The sequence below is a fragment of the Triticum dicoccoides genome, chromosome 1B (assembly GCF_002162155.2).
Source record: "Triticum dicoccoides isolate Atlit2015 ecotype Zavitan chromosome 1B, WEW_v2.0, whole genome shotgun sequence".
Lineage (NCBI taxonomy): Eukaryota > Viridiplantae > Streptophyta > Magnoliopsida > Poales > Poaceae > Triticum > Triticum dicoccoides.
Window position 1 is genome coordinate 524,146,490 of NC_041381.1, and position 16,302 is coordinate 524,162,791.

Here is a 16,302-nt window from a genome sequence, read left to right on the forward strand (position 1 = left end):
CGGTGTTTTGTTTATGTATCCACCCATGTATCAAGTTTCTGGTTAGTACAATTCTAGCATGAATAATAAACATTTATCATGAATACGAAAATATAAAATAACAACTTTATTATTGCCTCTAGGGCATATTTCCTTCAAAACACATATTCAAATATGGAGATTTTTGGGGCAAATCGGCCCAATTGATTGCCCGCGGTCCCTTTTCTAAGGGACCTCCGTCAGTCCGACTGACCACCCTCCGCGGGGACCATGCACTCGGCCATGTTAAACACCCGACTGAAGTCCTCTTCAGGATTGCTTTGGGACGAGCTTGATGACCCTCCGAGGGTTGACTTGGACCTTTCATCAGGCTCCAAGGCGCATGACTCATAAGTCTGGACTCATAGATGGCCTGCGCTAACGTTCCCCTGGAATAAGGTGTGGCATGTCTCCGAAGAATCAGATCACACGCTCGCGTCACTGATCGAGTTATAATGGCATGCCCCCACTAGGGCCTCAAGTCTATCTCCTTGGAGAGATAAACGAATGCCACCAGGTTTTTATCGACGATCAACGATACCTGGTCATCCGAGAAACCTATAGTCCAGAATATGTTTTGTTTTCATCCAATTAAGGAACAACAAACCACGAATCGGAGACATATCCCGAGTGCTCCTGAAGCACTCAGACCTAACCGAAGGCTCGGTCCATGTGCCCTACAAAACCTCAACCTATTCGGGGGCTAATGATGCGGTCACCTATGATAGGTAGTGTCATGGAATAGTCACGGCAGATGTCCTAGTGTGAGGACTTAGTCGTGGAGCCATCGCAACTAGGTTAGCTTAAAGGGGTTAAACGGGACAAAGGACACAGGAGTTTATACTGGTTCGGCCCCTTGCGGTGAAGGTAAAGGCCTAATCCAGTTTGAGGTGGTATTGCTTATGTCTCGATTACCAGGGAGCGAATATGCTTGACCTAGCTTTTGATCTCTTCTCTCTTGTCCTGAACCACCTCCGGGTCGTCCCTTTATATACACAGGTTGACGCCCAATGGCTCACAGAGTCCCGGCCGGCTCATAGACAACGTGTCCGGCTCGGTGACTAAATATACTTGCCTTACAATATAAGTCATACACATATGGCGGTTTACCCCTATGGGCCTTAAGTCGCCTTTGGGCCTTGGGCCCTTGCTTCATGAACCGCCATCTTCAATATCCTCATGGGCTTCATATTAATGAACCGCCATAGGCATAACCCGGCCCCTCCTGGGTGGGTCATACCTAATAGTCACATCCCCAACATTAGGCCCCTGATTGATTTGAACTTGTTCATGTCAATCTTCAACACTTAGAAAAAAATCCTTCCTTCTCCATTTGTGCGAGATCGCATAACCTGCCATGACGTCATCTTCTACGATTGTGGTAATCCGCCATGACGTCATCTTCTACGATTGTGGTAATCCGCCATGACGTCATGTACCATTTAATTTTATACAATACCCAATATATCTTAACAGATCCTTATCTTTAATAGCCATCCTGAAAATTGAGGCGCCCGAGCGGCTGGATAATCATTCCTTGGCCTCCTCGTTTTTCGGGTCCACCTGTTATAAATAGGGTCAAACATCCTCCTTTCATTTTCCCTTTTTCCTTCTCGTCTTCTTCTTCTTCCTCTCGCGACTCCTCTACTGCCTCGAGCTTTGCCGCCATCGTCCTCCAACCGTTGCACCAACTCAGGGCGCTGCATCAACCTGACTGGTCCAGAAAATGCCGGCGCTCCACCGCAGTCTATCTGCATATGTAAGTATTCATCTCCCTATGCGTTAGATCTGCATTAGGGTTAGCCCTGTTCTTTGGTGTTCTTGGTTGTTCTTTGCTTTCTTCTTCAACCCCGTAGCTTCCGATCTGAATATAGTATAGAACTCGTGCGGTAGCAGTTTAGCCTTTGTTTTTAATATCAGCATACTTTTTCCTTCATAGAAGATCTCATCGAAGCACACGAACTCTTCTACTGCCGCTTTAGGTTTAGAATTTACTGCATTTTTGAACTACCACAGATCCAAAATTATAGCTTCAGTCTGTGAAATCTGTTTGTCCATCACTTAGCGAAAATTTTCTTGTTGATAGATCTTAACTATCAGTATTGTCATGGCAGCTTGCATGACCAGTCATAGCCAGTTATATGTTTTTTTACTATAAACTGTAGGGTAAAACCCCACTGCCATTTATATATATATAAAGCAAATAAACAAGAAGTCATGCAGGCTTGAGGTAAGCCTATAGAAAGTAAACTCAAAAACTAGAAACTAGAGACTAAAAAAGAAAGAAAGAAACTAGGCTAAGAAAGAAAGAAAATTACAGCAGGGCTAGCCAGTTATATGTTAATAGGCCCTTGATACGTCTCCAACGTATCTATAATTTTTGATTGTTCCATGCTATTATATTACCCGTTTCGGATGTTTATGGGCTTTACTTTACACTTTTATATCATTTTTGGGACTAACCTACTAACCGGAGGCCCAGCCCGAATTGCTGCCTTTTTTGCCTATTTCAGTATATCGAAGAAAAGGAATATCAGACGGAATCCAAACAGAATGAAACCTTCGGGAGCGATCTTTTTGGAACAAACCTGATCCAGAGGACTTGGAGTGCAAGTCAAGAAACAAGCGAGGCGGCCACGAGGGTGCCCGGCGCGCCCCCAAGGGCTGGGCGCACCCCCCACCCTCGTGGGCCCCTCGGTCATCCACCGACGTACTTGTTCCTCCTATATATACCCATGTACCCCGAAAATATCAGGGGAGCCAACGAAAAACTATTTCCACCACCGTAACCTTATGTATCCGCGAGATCCCATCTTGGAGCCGTCGCCGATGCTCTGCCGGAGGGGGAATCCACCATGGAGGGCCTCTACATCAACTCCAAGGCTTCTCCGTTGAGTTGTGAGTAGTTTACCATAGACCTTCGGGTCCATAGTTATTAGCTACATGGCTTCTTCTCTCTCTTTGAATCTCAATACAAAGTTCTCCTTCCTCTTCTTGGAGATCTATTCGATGTAACTCTTTTTGCGGTGTGTTTGTCGAGATCCGACGAATTGTGGGTTTATGATCAAGTTTATCTATGAGAAATATTTGATCTCCTCTGAATTCTTTTATGTGTGATTAAGTTATCTTTGCAATGGGAGAAGTGCTTAGCTTTGGGTTCAATCTTGGGTGTCCTTTCCCAGTGACAGCAGGGGCAGCAAGGCACGTATTGTATTGTTTCCATCGAGGATAAAAAGATGGGGTTTATATCATATTGCATGAGTTTATCCCTCTACATCATGTTATCTTTCTTAATGCGTTACTCTGTTCTTCATGAACTTAATACTCTAGATGCATGCTGGATAGCGGTCGATGTGTGGAGTAATAGTATTAGATGCAGGCAAGAGTCGGTCTACTTGTCACGGACATGATGCCTATATACATGATCATGCCTAGATAATCTCATAATCATTCGCTTTTCCATCAATTGCTCGACAGTAATTTGTTCACCCACCGTAATAATTATGCTATCTTGAGAGAAGCCACTAGTGAAACCTATGGCCACCGTGTCTATCTCTTATCGTATAAGCTTTCAATCTAGTTTTATTTGCATCTTTACTTTTCCATTCTATATCATAATATACCAAAAATATATTTATCTTATCATATTATCTCTATCAGATCTCACTTTCGCAAGTGACCGTGAAGGGATTGACAACCCCTTTATTGTGTTGGTTGCGAGTTCTTGTTTGTTTGTGTAGGTGCATGGGACTTGTGAGGAGCCTCCTACTGGATTGATACCTTGGTTCTCAAAAACCGAGGGAAATACTTATGCTACTATTGCTGCATCACCCTTTCCTCTTCAAGGAAAACGAACGCAATGTCAAGACGTAATAAGAAGGGTTTCTGGCACCGTTGCCGGGGAGGTCTTCGCTCAAGTCAAGACATACCACGTACCCATCACAAACTCATCTCCCTTGCATTACATTTTTCGCCATTTTCCTCTCGTTTTCCTCTCCCCCACTTCACCCTTGCCGTTTTATTCGCCCTTCTTCTGTTCGTCTTTTCATTTGCTTTGATGTCTTACTTGGCTCGTTTGCTCGTTTGGTTGGAATAGTTGTTTATTTTTACTAAACAGAGAACCTAAGATCTATGGATCCTCATCTGCTTGCTAATCTTTTTAAGAGATCCAATTATGATGAACCAATTGCTAGTGAGTTTTCTGCTCTAGATTATCTTTATGAAGCTTTGCTCAGAATTTGTGAATCTGAAAATTATGATGAAGAAATTTATGAAGATATTCATGATAACTCCTTGAATAACAAGCATGATTGCAATAATTTTACTATAAATTTTCTTGATGTCAATTGTGCTAATAATATGCAAAACCCTAAGCTTGGGGGATGCTAGTTCTGCTATGTCTACTACTTGTTGCCATGATCATGATTGGGGTGATTTTTCTTATGATCTTCAACATTTATTTGAGCCCCTTGATGAATATGAGATTGATAATAATGTTTGCAATAATATTGAAAGTGGGTTTGGAAGAGTGTCAACTTTAGATCCCACATATTTGGATAATGTTCAATCTTATGAAGTTTTTGATAAAAGTGGGTTTGGAGAGGTCATGACTTTAGTTAATGTCAATTCCACTATTTTGGAAGAATGTCAACTTTGCATGCATGTGAATCGTGTTGAGAATATGTTATGTGATATCTATTTTGTTGAATTTTCTTATGATCCCACATGTATTTATTATGAGAGAGGAAAATATGGTTGTAGAAATTTTCATGTTACTAAATTACCTCTCTTCATGTTGAGATTGCTATCATCTCTTTGTTCTTCCTTGCATATGCAAGTTTTTGCTTGCCTTAATAATTTGTTTGCTTACAAGATTCCTATGCATAGGAAGTATGTTAGACTTATATGTGTTTGTCACATGTTTTATGATGCTCTCTTTATGCTTCAATTCTTGTCTTTTTTGTGAGCATCATTGAAATCTCAATGCTGAGCTAAAAAGGCTTTAAAGAAAAGCGCTTGTTGGGAGACAACCCAATATTTTTCCTTGCTGTTATTCAATAAATAATCAATTTAGTCTCTGGTTAGATGTGTTTTCATGTTTTAATTAGTGTTTGTGCCAAGTAGAACCTATAGGATAACCTATGGTAAGAGTTAATTTGATTCTGCTGAAAAGCAGAAACTTTGCGCTTATGAGAAAAAATTCAATAAATCACAGAAACGTGATTTTGCGTTGATTCTCTTTGATGTAGATCAATATACAAATTTCCTAGGACTTCCTTATTTGGTAGGACTTTTAAGGTTCCAGAAGTATTCGAAAGTTACAGATTGCTACAGACTATTCTGTTTTTGACAGATTCTGTTTTTCGTGTGTTGTTTGCTTATTTTGATGCATCTATGGCTAGTATGTAGGGGTATGAACCATAGAGAAGTTGGAATACAGTAGGTTTAACACCTATATAAATAAAGAATGAGTTCATTACAATACCTTATGTGGTGGTTTTTCTTTCTTGCACTAACGGAGCTTATGAGATTTCCTGTTGAGTTTTGTGTTGTGAAGTTTTCAAGTTTTGGGTAAAGATTTGATGGATTATGTAATAAAGGGTGGCAAAAGACTAAGCTTGGGGATGCCCATGGCATCCCAAGGCAATATCCAAGGACAACCAAAAGCCTAAGCTTGGGGATGCCCCGGAAGGCATCCCCTCTTTCGTCTTCGTCTATCGATAACTTTACTTGGAGCTATATTTTTATTCACCACATGATATGTGTTTTGCTTGGAGCGTCGTGTATGATATTAGTTTTTGCTTGTTAGTTTACCACAATCAACTTTGATGTACAAACCTATTGATAGAGAGATACTTGATTTGAAATTTATTAGAATAATTTATGTGCTTCACTTATATCTTTTGAGCTAAACAATTTTTGCTCTAGTGCTTCACTTATACCTTTTAGAGCACGGCGGTGGCTTAGTTTTGTAGAAATTGATGATCTCTCATGATTCACTTATATTATTTTGAGAGTTTCTTAGGAGAGCATGGTATTGCTATGGTTATAAAATTGTTCCTAGAATGATGGGCATCCAAGTTGGGTTTAATAAAAACTACCATACAAAGTGAATTGGATGCTATGATGAATTTGATACTTGATAATTGTTTTGAGATATGAGGATGGTGATATTAGAGTCATGCTAGTTGGGTAATTATGACTTTCAAAAATACTTGTGTTGAAGTTTGTGATTCCCGTAGCATGCACGTATGGTGAACCGCCTTGTGATGAAGTTGGAGCACAATTTTATTTATTGATTGTCTTCCTTATGAGTGGCGGTCGGGGACGAGCGATGGTATTTTCCTACCAATCTATCCCCCTAGGAGCATGCACATAGTACTTTGTTTTCAATGGCTTGTAGATTTTTGCAATAATTATATGAGTTCTTTATGACTAATGTTGAGTCCATGGATTATACGCACTCTCACACTTCCACCATTGCTAGCCTCTCTTGTGCCGGGCAAGTTTTCGCCGGTACCATGCACCTACCATATACCTTCCTCAAAACAGCCACCATACCTACCTATTATAGCATTTCCATAGGCATTCTGGGATATATTGCCATGCAACTTTCCACCGTTCCGTTTATTATGAGATGCATCATCATTGTCATATTGCTCTTTGCATGATCATGTAGTTGACATAGTATTTGTGGCATAGCCACCGCATAATTTTTCATACATGTCACTCTTGATTCATTGCATATCCTGGTACACCATCGGAGGCATCCATATAGAGTCATATTCTGTTCTAAGTATCGAGTTGTAATTTTGAGTTGTAAATAAATAAAAGTGTGATGATCTTCATTAGTAGAGCATTATCTCAGTGAGGAAAGGATGATGGAGAGTATGATTCCCCCACAAGTCGGGATGAGACTTCGGACTTCAAATAAAAAAAGGCTAAATGAAAAAAGGCCAAATAAAAAAATGAAAAAATGAGAGAAAAAGAGAGAAGGGACAATGCTACTATCCTTTTTACCACACTTGTGCTTCAAAGTAGCACCATGATCTTCATGATAGAGAGTCTCCTATGTTGTCACTTTCATATACTAGTGGGAATTTTTCATTATTGAACTTGGCTTGTATATTCCAATGATGGGCTTCCTCAAAATGCCCTAGGTCTTCGTGAGCAAGCAAGTTGGATGCACACCCACTTAGTTTCTTCGTTGAGCTTTCATACATTTATAGCTCTAGTGCATCTGTTGCATGGCAATCCCTACCCACTCACATTGCTATCTATTAGTGGGCATCTCCATAGCCCATTGATACGCCTAGTTGATGTGAGACTATCTTCTCCTTTTTTGTCTTCTCCACAACCACCATTCTATTCCACATATAGTGCTATGTCCATGGCTCACGCTCATGTATTGCGTGAAAAATTTAAAAAGTTTGAGATTACTAAAGTATGAAACAATTGCTTGGCTTGTCATCGGGGTTGTGCATGAATAAATACTTTGTGTGATGAAGATAGAGCAACAGCCAGACTATATGGTTTTGTAGGGATAACTTTCTTTAGCCATGTTATTTTGAGAAGACATGATTGCTTTATTAGTATGCACTAAGTATTACTATTTCTTATGTCAATATGAACTTTTATTTTGAATCATTTGTATCTGAACATTCATGCCACATTAAATATAAATACATTGAGAAATATGCTAGGTAGCATTCCACATCAAAAGTTCTGTTTTTATCATTTACCTAGTAGAGGCCGAGCAGGAATTAAGCTTGGGGATGCTTGATACGTCTCCAACGTATCTATAATTTTTGATTGTTCCATGCTATTATATTACCCGTTTTGGATGTTTATGGGCTTTACTTTACACTTTTATATCATTTTTGGGACTAACCTACTAACCGGAGGCCCAGCCCGAATTGCTGTTTTTTTTGCCTATTGCAGTATATCGAAGAAATGGAATATCAAATGGTGTCCAAACGGAATGAAGCCTTTGGGAACGATCTTTTTGGAACAAACGTGATCGAGAGGACTTGGAGTGCAAGTCAAGAAACAAGCAAGGCGGCCACGAGGGTGCCCGATGCGCCCCCTAGGGCTGGGCGCGCCCCCACCCTCGTGGGCGCCTCGATCATCCACCGACGTACTTCTTCCTCCTATATATACCCATGTACCCCGAAAATATCAGGGGAGCCAATGAAAAACTATTTCCACCACCGTAACCTTCTGTATCCACGAGATCCCATCTTGGAGCCATCACCGGCGCTCTGCCGGAGGGGGAATCCACCATGGAGGGCCTCTACATCAACTCCAAGGCCTCTCCGATGAGTTGTGAGTAGTTTACCATAGACCTTCGGGTCCATAGTTATTAGCTAGATGGCTTATTTTATCTTTTTGAATCTCAATACAAAGTTCTCCTTCCTCTTCTTGGAGATCTATTGGATGTAACCCTTTTTGCGGTGTGTTTGTCGAGATCCAATGAATTGTGGGTTTATGATCAAGTTTATCTATGATAAATATTTGAATCTCCTCTGAAATCTTTTATGTGTGATTAAGTTATCTTTGCAAGTATCTTCGAATTATCAGTTTGGTTTGGCCTACTAGATTGATCTTTCTTGCAATGGGAGAAGTGCTTAGCTTTGGGTTCAATCTTGCGGTGTCCTTTCCCAGTGACAGCAGGGGCAGCAAGGCACGTATTGTATTGTTGCCATCAAGGATAAAAAGATGGGGTTTATATCATATTGCATGAGTTTATCCCTCTACATCATGTCATCTTTCTTAATGCGTTACTCTGTTCTTCATGAACTTAATACTCTAGATGCATGCTGGATAGCGATCGATGTGTGGAGTAATAGTAGTATATGCAGGCAGGAGTCGATCTACTTGTCACGGACGTTATGCCTATATGCATGATCATGCCTAGATAATCTCATAATTATTCGCTTTTCTATCAATTGTTCGACAGTAATTTGTTCACCCACCGTAACCATTCTGCTATCTTGAGAGAAGCCACTAGTGAAACCTATGGCCCCCGGGTCTATCTCATATCGTATAAGCTTTCAATCTACTTTTATCTGCATCTTTACTTTTCCAATCTATATCACAAAATACCAAAAATATATTTATCTTATCATATTATCTCTATCAGATCTTACTTTCGCAAGTGGCCGTGAAGGGATTGACAACCCCTTTATTGCGTTGGTTGCGAGTTCTTGTTTGTTTGTGTAGGTGTGTGTGACTTGTGAGGAGCCTCCTACTGGATTGATACCTTGGTTCCCAAAAACTGAGGGAAATTCTTACGCTACTATTGCTGCATCACCCTTTCCTCTTCAAGGAAAACCAACACAAGCTCAAGGCGTAGCAGCCCCTTTTAAGCCGCCATTCTGAATATGTACTGTAGTGTTTTACCTCTGGCTTAATGAATCAACTTAAACCGGCAAAAAATTTCTTTCTTTTAGGCTTCTTTCTTCACAATGCCGCCGAAGACAGCCACTTCATGTAATTGGGTTCCCTCCATTGTCACTAAGGACACGCTCAAAGACTTTGTGAAAACCGGCTATTTACAAGAAAAAACCGTCATGCATTATCGCGCCCCCAATCCAGAAGAAGAACGACCTCAGCCAAAGGATGATGAGGTCATTGTTTTTATTGACCACATGAATTGGGGCTTCTCACCGCTCGGTTCTAAATTTTTCTAAGATGTTCTGCACTTCTTTCAGCTCCATCCTCATGACATCGGACCCAATTCCGTGTCAAACATCTGCAATTTTCAAGTTTTCTGCGAAGTGTACCTTCAAGAGGAGCCCAATGTTGAACTGTTTAGGGAATATTTTTATTTGAACTGCCAAAACGAGTTTACAAACGGACCCAACTTGGAACTTGGCGGAATCTCAATTTAACGAAGAAGAGATGCTATCTTCCCCTATGCTTGCTTGCCGAGTCACCCCAAAGATTGGAACCATACATGGTTTTATTGCAAAGATCCCTCTCCGGCCGATGAGAACCCACTACCAGGATATCATGCCTAGTGTCTTGACTCAAAACATCATCTTCCTGAGAAGCTTAGTGCTGCTGAACGTGCAAAGCTCGCCCCCACCATTGCAAAGGTCAAGGCTCTACTAGGAAATGGTTTAACTGGCATTGACTTGGTTCGATGCTGGGTTGCTTGGCGGATCATACCCTTGAGTCACCGATCTGGCTTAATGTGTTCTTACATGGGTGGTAAAAAGGATCCACTATGCCATAGCTCCGTGCATTTAACTGATGACGCAATTAATGAAATGACAAAATCCCTTCTGAATGAAGACCCGGAAGACTGCAACTAAGTGGGTCTGGACCCTTTCTACAAATTTAACCTGCCACTAGATGCAAGTCTTTAAATTACTTACTTTTACCTTCATCATTCAAATATTCTATTATCTCAACTTTGATGACCTTCACAGGCTGACTCTGATTTTTAGGAAAAGAAATATAATCATGAAGCTGCCAAAAAGGCGAGGGCTGCCAAGAAAGCCGCCAAGAAAGCCGCCAAGAAGAATAAGAAGAAATCAAGTACTTCCAAGCTGTTTGAACTGGACGACAGCTCTGAGTCGAAGGTAGCTCTTGATTCTCTTGGCTCCTTTTTCAACTATCTTATTGACATTGATTATCATCAGGATGATACGGGGGCCAGTCAAGCTAGCGATGAAGAAGTAACTATCATTTCCTCCAACTCCGAGCCTTTGCCAAGACAGAAAATTCGAAGGGTAACCCGGAAAGTTAGCTTTTCACACCCCTTAGCTAATCTGGATCCTCACTTTATTTTGAAGCAACGGTAGCACGAGAGCCGGCAACAGACTCGGACCAGCAGAGGTGAAGCATTATCTTCCGTCTTACCAAACACTCCAAGGAAACATCAAAATGAGGTCATCCCCGATTGAAACTCTTTTTATCCTCTGGCGGGTCTCATCCGCCGAACACTTAATTCTTCCGATTCAAATTATCAGGAGACTTCTCGTTCCTCTTCCGGTGACTCATCACAGTCCCAGCTACCGGCTTTCAAAACTGCTCCTGGGTAATAACAGTTACTTATTATTTGCTCCTTATGCTTCTTTATATTTACACTGACCTCTCATGACCCATGTAGTGGAAAGGCCAAGCCTAGCAAGAAAGCAAGGTGAACGAACTGGCTGAAGACCCCAAAATTCCTGAGCTAGAGCAACAGATTCCAGCGTCTGACACCTCTGTCCCACAACTAGAAGAACCTATTCATGTCGTTCCACTAGAAATCCATGACCCTTTCATTGACCAGGCAAATAACGATCCTTTGAATACTGAATCATCAAGCCCAATTAAACCGGCTAAAACACATGCCGATGATGTGATGATTACCAGCACCGGCTTTGGAGAGCCGGGAAGACCTACTGTCTTGGCCAAGCACTCCACCAAAGAAGAACATATTGAGAGGCGAAAAGTGAGATTTGACGTTGCTGACTACTCTCAACTGAGTATTGATGAAGTATTCTCTGGCTATCTCAATCAAATGCACACCAGCCGCGACTGTGAAGTTGACATGGTGAAGCAGATGCATCAAAAATATGAGGTATGAACTCCTTCTTTAATGAGTTACACATATCATGTTAGCCCCCTAGTCTATAATATATGATAGAATTGAATATGCTGTATACTTAGAATGGCCATGAGTATAAATAGTACCCTTGATAGAATCTTTCAAAATCCGGCTTACACCATCCGAGTTAAAGCAGATCTTTAACACTGCATCTGTAGCCCCCAAGGGCCGGTTTAATCAACATGAATGAGCCGGTCATGTTCATCATTGTTTATAGATCAAAGCTTACTTGTGTAGCCCCCATGAAATGGCTCTAATCATTTGTGGCACAAACGGGTTATCATAAAGTAGTAAGAAGATACAAGCGATATGCATTAGCTTCCAAGTGCCAAGTACTTTTGCTTGCAAAGTGCTTGGGACTTATTCACATAAGCCGTTGAATGAGTAATTTTTTCGGCAGGCATTAGCCCTCAAGTGCCAAGTGTTGTTGCTTGCAAAAGGCTTGGGACTTCATTTCTGTAACCCAAATATGAACATGATTTTGAACCGGTGTATGTACAGGACACCACCGCTCAACTTCAAGCTCAATTGACTGACATGAAGACCCGGCTGGAGCACCAAGAATCTGAGACCCGTAAAGCAGACTCAAAATTCCAGTTTAGCTTGGCTGAAACTGAAAAACTGAAGACCAATTTTGAGGCTGAGAGAAACGCCTCGGATGAAGAGAAAACTGGCTTGACACAACGGGCTGAAAAGGCGGAGGCGGCTCTTCAGGAGGTGACCATTGAGCTTACTGGTTTAAAACACCGTGTAACCCAGATGGTTTCTGCTATCTTTGGTGAGTCACCTTGCTAGTAGCAAATTTGAATCTCTTCCTTGATGGTATAAACCGTCTCTAACCAATCCACAATTATAATGCAGGTCGCAGGAGCAACAATGTGAGTCAAGAGATGCTTGTGAAGCTCAAGGCTGTTTATACACTTGTTGAACAGTTATATACTTGAACTCAGCGCGCACTAGCCACAATTTATCTGACTAATCAAGCACCTACTCTCTTGAGTGATGTCTTGAAAAAGTTTTCTTTTCTTCCCGAGAGGATTAACAAGATGAAGCGATCATCTGCGAGCCGGTGCCGTGACATCTTTAAGCCGGGCCAAGGCATGGCTAGCCAGGCTAGACCCGACCGACATAGCTACCGGGTATCCAAGCTTAAAAGAAGATGGCACTCCCTTTGAGAAGAAAGACTTCGCCGCCTGCGTGAAGGAGATACGTCCCCTGGACAGTCTGATTGCAAATGAAACGGATCTTTCAAGATACCAACCGGCTTATGACATGGAGAATCAGAAGCTGCCGACGCCGGCTTATAAAGTGATGGATCTAATTCCCCCAATCCGTAAGCACACTTTCGCTCCTAAAGTTGAACCTTCCGAGCTTATAGATGATGAAGCTGAATTCCAAGCCTTGTGTGGCATTGATTGGTCATCACCCAACTTCCAGGCAGCAGAGGAGGATGAAGAACCGAAGAGGGATGATCCAGAAGCTTCAAGCCGTCAAGGCCAAGACAATTGATCCGCTGCTCGGTTCATATATTTGACCTTCTGAAAACACTTAATCATTTTGGCTCATGGAGTCATGTAATAGGCTAGTAAACACTTTGTTCCGTCGTGCCATCGTGCATGTTTGTGTTTTGCCCAACGTTGTTTGATCCGCCACTTGAAAATTATCCTTTTACACTTATGATGATGTTGATTTGTGCAGATGAGATTTATTATTATCCTGCACACAAGTAGATCACAAGAGCCCTGGCGGTTTACCGTAGGACGGGTCATAATATCCCATATCTAATCAATGCTGTCGGTGTTCTGGGAACGGGGGTCCCCAGACTTGCCTACATGCGGCCTCCGGCGTGGCTCAAGTGGTGGCCCAGTGCGGCCCATCTTCATCAACTCGAGCTCAAGACCCTCGCGAGGGGCCAAGCCTCGCGGGGCGAACGACAGGAGGCATCCTCAGGAGCGGCCTCGCCAGGCAAAGCTCGCGAGGAGGCGGAGAGATCAAGGCAAGGGTACCTCGCGAGGTGCTCATGATGCAAGCCATGACGATCGAGACCAGGCGGGTGCCAGTCGGGCGCCGACCTGTGCAGTGTCCTTGTTTCCTCTTTGGTGCAAAGGGGGCAAGCACAGACCAAGGCATCAGGCAAAGGTTGCCATTCCAGTTCAATAGGACCAAGATTGATAGAGCAGCAGGATGGAGGTCACCGTGGAGCCTAGGGCAGCGTCATTGCCAGAGTCTTTGGCAGTCGAAGACCAACTTTAGGTAGGATAAGATGTACTAGATGTTCCCCTTCAACATGGCCGTTGTTGGCGCCCTTCCCGCTCAATATTTGGGAAGAGGACCAGGGCCTCTATATATAGGACTAGCCACCATAGTGGGATCTGGGCTGATCTCATCTCATCAGGATCTCGCCCAGAGCTAACGGAGAAGGAGCATTTCCTCTCCAAGCACAAGAACACCCCTCGCGAGGCTGTTCTTCCCTTGTATTATCCATCATCAGCCCTTGAGGCAATCCACTCACCACATACTGTAGTAGGGTATTACACCATTGGTGGCCTGAACCAGTATAAACCTCGTGTCCCATGTGTTGTTCATCGAGTAGTCTAGATCCTCAGCGAGGTGTTGTGACGTGGGTTGGTAGAGGAAAGATCTTCGCGCGTACCCCAGAGTTCGAACCTTAAGGGTTTGCCAGAACCCTACATCCAACATTTGGCGCGCCAGGTAGGGGTGCGCTAGAATCTTTTTTCCGCTGTCTCGCGTTCCGTCGTTCATCGCGTCCATGGCTGACGCTCACCGAGCTCGCGCCGAGCGTCGGGAAGCCCTCGCTGCCCATGTCGCCCAGACGGCTCCCGTCGGTGGGCCTCCCCGTCGTTCCCCGTTGCCTGCCGCCCACGCCGCCACCGGCCCGGCGAGGAACGAGCATCAGGCGTCATCGCTGCATCCCTCGGTGCGGCAGGAAGGCCGCACTACCACCCCATCGCTAACTCCAACTGTCTCGTCGTCGCACGCCCGTCTCGCTCCTGCGGGCGCGCACGCCGCGTTGCTCCTGGCGCATGAGCTCCTGCACTACCGTCCTGTCGATGACCTCTACGAAAAGTGGCTCGCTTGCATCACCGAGCTCGTCAGCGCCGCAGGGGGCTCCCCTGCACCGTCCCTCTTGCTGCATCGCCCTCCGTCCTGCGCGGGTAACACAGCTCCGGAGGTGCCTCCGCCACCTCCTCCTCAGGAAGGTGCCCTGGATCCTAGGTGTGTGACCCTTGTGCGAGACCCACCGCATCCAGCGCCTGCGCAGCAAGAAAGGAACTGCCAAGAAATCCCTCGCCCCCAAGAGGGCGCTCGCGTGCTCCCCGCACCGGCGCGCCAGGATCGTGTTCCTGCTCCAGCACGTCAAGTCCCTGCGCCGCTCCTGGCGGCAGTGTGCGGGGACCCCCAAGATCAAGCCCCGCGTCAGCAAAGGCCTCCGGTGGCTACCGCAGGCTGCCGCGCCTTCACCGCCGAGCTGCGCAGCCTAGCCTGGCCGGGAAAGTTCAAACCGGATCTGCCTCTCTACGAGGGCACCGCCGAACCCGCGGAGTTCCGCCAGCTCTACGAGCTGGGCATTGAAGCGGCCAACGGGGATGAAAAAGTCATGGCAAATTGGTTTCCCATTGCGCTCAAGGACGGTGCCCGCACCTGGCTCCTGAACCTGCCTCCCAGCACGATCTCCTCGTGGGACGAGATGCACACCCACTTCATCGCCAACTTCCAAGGCACTCGCGACCGGCCCCCAGCCATGAGTGACCTGTGCCGCATCAAGCAGCAGCCAGAGGAGACCCTGCAGAACTATATCCAATGCTTCAACAACGCTCGCCTCAAGATTCTCAAGGTGACTGAGGAGGCCATCATCTCAGCCTTCTCTGATGGCGTCCGCGACATCAAGATGAAGCAAGACCTTGCGATCCACAAAGACTTGTGCACGTCCCTGGAGCTGTTCAACCTGGTGACCAAGTGCGCAAGAGCTGAGGAGGGACGCCTCTTCCTCCTTGAGCTCCCAGCCGCTGATCCTGAAGAGAAGTAGTCCAAGGCCAAGGATGTGAAGCGCAAGGGAGCGGTTGTGCTCGCCGCAGAGCTAGACACGAAGCATGACAGGGATCAACCGGAGTCGTCCAAGGGCAGCCGGTACTGCGTGTACCACGACCTCCATACCCACAACACCAACGAATGTCAATAGCTTAGGGCTGTACGAGAAGGACGTGTCGGACGACGCCCCGAGTGCGGCGATCGAGGCTATGGCCGAGGAGGAGGAAGAGCTGGAGGACGATGGGAAGATCGTGGCCCTTGCCAAGGGTTGCATGCCCGGCCTCGTGAGGACCGCTGGCAGGACCAGCCTCGCGAGGGGGCTTGGAGGGATCAGCCTCGTGAGGATCGCCCGCAAGGCAACGTAGGCCTCCCTCCTCTGCCACCACCACTAAGAAAGAATGAAGACCAGCATCAGGATGAGGGGGATGGGGGTTTCCAGGAGCCGCGTGCTATCGCTTGCATCTTGGGCGGTGCCTAGGCCCCGGCCTCTCAGCGCATCTTCAAGCAGTTTGCTCGCGAGGTGAATGCAGTCCTCCCGAAGCTCGATGCCACACGCCCTCTCAGGTGGTCCACGTGCGCCATTACGTTCAGCTCAGCGGATCAGCTCAAGTGTGCAACGACAGCCGAGGTCC